The sequence below is a fragment of the Lytechinus pictus genome, chromosome 10 (genome assembly GCF_037042905.1).
Source record: "Lytechinus pictus isolate F3 Inbred chromosome 10, Lp3.0, whole genome shotgun sequence".
NCBI classification, from domain to species: domain Eukaryota; kingdom Metazoa; phylum Echinodermata; class Echinoidea; order Temnopleuroida; family Toxopneustidae; genus Lytechinus; species Lytechinus pictus.
The window spans coordinates 29,207,162-29,213,161 of record NC_087254.1 but is presented as its reverse complement, the minus strand read 5'-3'; positions in this window follow the sequence as shown (position 1 = coordinate 29,213,161).

Here is a 6,000-nt window from a genome sequence, read left to right as displayed (position 1 = left end):
CATCATTTTTTTAAAGGGGGTGGGGAGACTGGTTGTCACTGGCGTACAGATGTGGGGAGGGACATGGACCCCTCCCCCCCCCCCCAAAAAAAAAAAAATAGAGTGAATGAAATGAGCTATTTTTTCTTAATATTGTGTCAAAGTGTATCACAAAATTAATATTTTAAGGGGTTTAAATTTGCCCCATGTGCCATGTCAGGCTCATTGCACTACTGCTGGTTTTCATGAAGTTTTTTCTTTTCTCTCTAGTTTTCTACTAGATGTAAAAATTTTGATGATGATTTATAGGAATACACATATTTCAATTTTCTCTCCTCTAATATCAACAAAGGTGAACATAGGGTTTGATAAATAGTTAGAATTGTTATTTTCCTTCCTAGAATTTATTTTCTGCTTGCATAAAATTAGATGTTTTCTCCTCTTTATATGCTATGTAGATACTCATATCACACATTGTATGAGCTACAGATCTATTAGATCTGTACATCTGTACATATTTAGTACATCTGTTTAAAAGATCATATAAGGAACAGAATGGCAGTAGGGAAGCAAATATCATTATTAAAAGAATATATACATCTCATTTTTTATTCATTTTTTTGTGTATTTCTCTTTTTGGGTTAATTTTTATTTGTTCGTTCATTTTATTTATTTATTTTTTTTTTTTTTTGGGGGGGTGGTCATTAATAACTTCTGTATTTTTTAAAACACTGTAATGACATACAAATTAAATACTTTAATATTGTAATCTAATTTTTATTGAACACATGGTTTCAAAACTTTCAATCTTTCATTTGTTATAATTTGAGGAACCAGAAAACCTTAATTGATGTTCCATCCAGACTTTAGTTTAATAATATGAATCACATAATACACTGTTAGTTTATTTACAAAGCTGTGATTCTGAGTTTGCAAATCAATAATTATGATATGTGTAGGCTTAAGAGATTGTCACATTTGGTTTACCAAAGTCGTAAATCCATGGATTTTGGACTAGTGCAGCGGTCAGAAAAAAAGAGGCCTATTGATGTAAATGTACTTAATGCAGTATGTTTCTGTGCAAAGTTCATCAAACAGTGTTGTGTGAATGAGCAATCTGTCAATTATGGCTCATCCTTTTTTGTCGGTCTTCCTGGAATTTGTAGACACTGATTCCAAGTATTGTGTTTGCTATCTACATGTAGTTCTAAAGGGCATATCATGTAATGCAAGTTATCAGTTAAAAGAAAAAGATACACAGACATTATATGCATGAGGGTTAATTGAAAACCCAACAGATACTCAGAAAAATGTAATGTGAAAAAGTGTTTGTCATACATGGACCATAAAATGCAATGGGGGATAAGAAAGGGGAGGGTGTAAGTTTCTCATGATCTACCCCCCCCCCCCCCCCACTGACTCATTGAAACATATATGTGTAGCTCATGTATGTGCAATCACATAATATTGCTCATCAGAATGAACATTTGACAGGAGGCATCCCAGGGTGACTTCTGTTGTTATGGTTGAACAATACCAAGCCTTCACGTAGGAAGACAGAATCTTTTGTTATTATCCACCCTTCTCTGTCGTGGCGTACTTTATGGGTCAATGTGGTATATGGAGGTGCTTGGTGCACTAATACCCTTTTAGAATCTCACGAATCCAACCCGAAACAAAAAGTTGCTTTTAGAGGAAAAATAAAAATCAGACAAGAAGATACTGTAGGAGAAATTTGGAACCAAATCGAACAACCAATTTAAAGAAAGTCATTAGTTGTAAAAATTAGTAATCACTTTACCCATGGAAACTTCAAATTGGCCATAATGGTGTTCCATTTAGGGTACTCCAATACTTGAAATGGCTAAAATGTCAGTTTTGCGCATATAACTAAATTAAGTGAAATTTTAAAATATCATAACTATCTTATTTTACATCTGATTTTGATGAAATTTTCAGTGTTATGCTTGTTTGATTTTTCTCTTTTTATTCAAATAAACTTTTTGTTGGGGTGGACTTGTCCTTCATTAAAGGGTTATTAAAGTAAAACTTGTGAGAAAAGGATATCAAGTGAATCTTACATTTAGAATGCATTCCTATATTATTAATTCCAAAGTTTAAGACAGTTTACTGCAAGGTGCACATATGCAGTTGATAGAGTTGATGGCAATGAAAATAACAATACAATGACTTGCAAATAAACCTTAATGAATTACCTTCCTAATGTGACCATACCCACTTCAGTCAGGAAGGCTTTCTATTATTAACCTTTACCCGACATACTTGGTCAAGTGGTGTATTAACAACTACAAAGACTTTTTCTGTACATGTAGGTAGCTGTGCGTGACAACAAATGATTAAGCTCAAAGCTGACTTTACTGTCAGTGAATAGAAAGATGCTTCCAGAAAATATTTTTTTATTTAAATGAAAATGTGATGTTTGTACATGTATATCATGTGAATTAATGTACTACACGTGACTTATGTGGGAAGAACATAGTCATGTACAGTAAACATTCCTGTACAGTAATAATGATAATAATTATACTTGCTCATATACATGTACATGTAGCACTTAACACTTACTTTAACCTGGATTTTGCTGAGCAGCTGTATTGCGTGCTGTGTTTCAAGGAATAAATTCCTACTAGGTACCCATTTTATGGATTGGAATCGAACCCACGTCCCTCAGATTAAAAAACAAGAGTCACTACATCACAATACCACCAAGTCGGACAAGAATGACTAAAATAAAATTCAATTAAAATGTGAAGCATGAAGCCTGTCCTGAAATTTTTTTTTATACATGTTGCCTACATATGAGAGTAGAAAAATGAATGGAGCATGTTGTCATTAGCAACAGTCAAAGAGCTGTAAAGAATCATAGATGTTAATGTATTTGTACAGAAAGAAAGTTATAAAGATCAGAAATAGGTTTGTACTACAAAAAAATTCTGATTAAGATTTCTGATTGTTCAGTATTTGTAGGCCTCCATTTTTACAGGTTGTTTGCAAGGGGGAGGGGGGGGGGATGGCACAGTCACCATAGTGGACATCGTGTTCCTATACATGGACATTATATACCCTAAAATGCAAAAAAAATGTTGGGTGAAGTTTCAACCAGCACAAGGGTAATTATGTGTCCAACCAATTTGGGGCAGTATTTTACCCAATGCGGGAAGCATATGGTCCAGTAAGGTTAAAAATAAGCAGCAATTACTTTAGAATGGGCAAAATTTTCATCACAATGGGTAAATAAAATGCCCAAAAGAAATGCCCAATGTTGGTTGGACATTGTATGTAATTACCCTCCTGGAGCATTTTTACCCAATATTTTTTAGAATGTAAACAAGTATCATCCTTTAACCTCAGACCTGTGATTCCGGGGTACCCTAGTGTTTTCCCCATCCTAAATTGTACACTCTTAAAAATGTTGGGCAACATACTGTCCACACATCAGTTAAAACTTTATTCAATTCTAAGTAGTTTTAAACCAGTAATGTGTGCTTTGGGTAAAAACTACACAGTATTGGTTAACAAAACTACCCAGAGTTGGATAAATTTATTAACCAATTGTTGTGTGGTGTGGACAGTATGTTGCCCAACATTTTAAGAGAGTAACTACATGTAGGCCTACCTCAAAATTTTGTTTCCACAAGGATGAAATATCTACCCTTTTCATGTACAGTGTATCTTCTCCTTTTAACCTGACTTTGGCAATATTGATGCCCTTTTCACTGTATTTTCACTGCATGCTACCACTAGTTTACTTTATAACAGCCGACACTTCGTGGAAAACAACTCTATTATTAATAGTGACCATGGTGTCCTTGTAATGGTAGAATTCATTTTACTGGTAAGAAATTTGAACTTTACCTACTTGTCATTTCTGCTGGATAATAAGTAGATCCCCAAGGTAACTACAATGTACCGTAGGCTATACACGGAAAGTTTGGCGTATTACATGTAAAATGCTAGTTTAATGTTTGACTCTTCATGGTTAAGTTCTATACAACTGTTTCTAATTTAGACTTACAAGTACATCAATTTCAGTATGAATGGCTGAATGCATCAAACAGAAAACACTCATTAAAGATCAATATTTACTGTCATACAAATTAATGGAAGTTTGTTCAGTGTACTGGAAGAGTATGAAGAACAGATTGCTGTTGCCATAACAATAAAATGAGAAGCATGTAGTATATAATTTGTTGGATATTTAATTTTCCCTTTTCATAGATGTACATACTGTTTGTTAATATCTTAATATTATGGCACATAACTGACGCTTGTTAAGCCTTTTCTAGCAGAACCCCCCTTCGTACAAGTATAGATCTGTCTCAGAATATTAAAGGGGTGGTCCAGGCCAGGTTTAATTTATATCCACTAGATAGACAAAAACCTTCTCTTTCCTATACTATATTTTTTTTAAGAAATAAGAGGCACAGTTATTTTTTATTGAATTTTCAATTTTGCCAAAATCATATTCTGGCACGAGTCTGTACGATCCCAGAATGCAATGCGCAGCTTTTTCTGTGACGTAGCATCTCCACTTTGGCTTCGCTGGCTGCTGCTACGAGCGCGGTGCGAGCGAGCTAGCTAGCTAGCTAGCTATCGCTCGCACGTATGCGTATAGATCATCAGCGCCGGCCGGCCGCATACGTACGGTATTAGCTACATGTAGTTTTCGACTTGCATTGATTGCAGCCACCGTCGACCCTGTAATTCACAATTTGTTTGTTTCTCGCCGTTTATTTCATAATTTGAACAATTAATATGTCGGGTCCTGCGGGATATGCATTCCAACCAAGGTGGAATGCGGAAGAGTTGGAGAACCGTCGAAGAATAGTAGAGAAGAGGTGGAGGAAGATCCGATCGTACCGCAGCCAGCGGCCGATCGAGTGGGGAGAAATGACTGGTGTCGGTGCGGGAACTGCCCGGTGATGCCGACGGCCAGAGAGAGCATTTGGTCCTCGCAAACGACTCTACTCGCGTTATATTTGTATGTTTTTATGTCAAACTTGTCAGTCCCAATATTGTGAAGCCACTGGGCACATCTCTCTCGATCTCGGATCGGATTTGGTATAGAAAACACACTTTTATGGTTATTTTCTCCCGGCCGAACCGAGCAGCCGTATGCCTGACACATAGGCATATTGCAGCTGTGAGACGTCGCGCGCTGGATTGTTGCGAAACCAAAGTGGAGATGGTACGTCACAGTCACGTGACCGATCTCGCTACATGTGCGCGAAATTTAATTCTTTTTGCCCCAAATAACCGTTACAAGAAATGCTCTTAAAAATCTCCAAAGTCGAGTAAGGAGATAATACTTTTTGAAATGGCTCCTGTAATTATTTACTACAGGCTAAATATTTTTTGGAGCTGGCCTGGACCACCCCTTTAAGTGCGATATTGCCACAATGTTGCAGTATTTTGCAGGGGCCCAGGAGTGATTTTGAAAGTTGGATGGCTGAACGTGTATGAAACCACAATTTTTAATGTTTTGTGCACGTTAACTGAAAAAAGTGGGAGTTGGAATGATTCCCCCACCCCACTCTTGGTTCTACCAAGGACTTTCCATGGTTCTACGATCCCTGTTTTGATTATTAATTAAAGGTCAAGTTCGCCCCAGAAAAATGTTGATTTGAATAAATAGAGAAAAATCAAACTAGCCTAACGCTGAAAATTTCATCAAAATCGGATGTAAAATAAGAAAGCTATGACATTTTAAAGTTTTGCTTATTTTTCACAAAACAGTGATGTGCACAACTCAGTGACATGCAAATGCGACAGACAATGATGTCCTTCACTCACTATTTCTTACATACATAACAGGTACTTATATAGCGCTTTACCAAAAATATGATCAAAGCGCTTTACAATGAATAACTAATAATACTAATAATGAAATTACATTAAACAGCACTTAAAAAATATCTATCTACGGAGACTAGTGCCTGATCTTAATGCCCTGTTCACCCGCAGTTCAGTGGCGTAACAGGCGGGGGGGGGCAAGTTGCC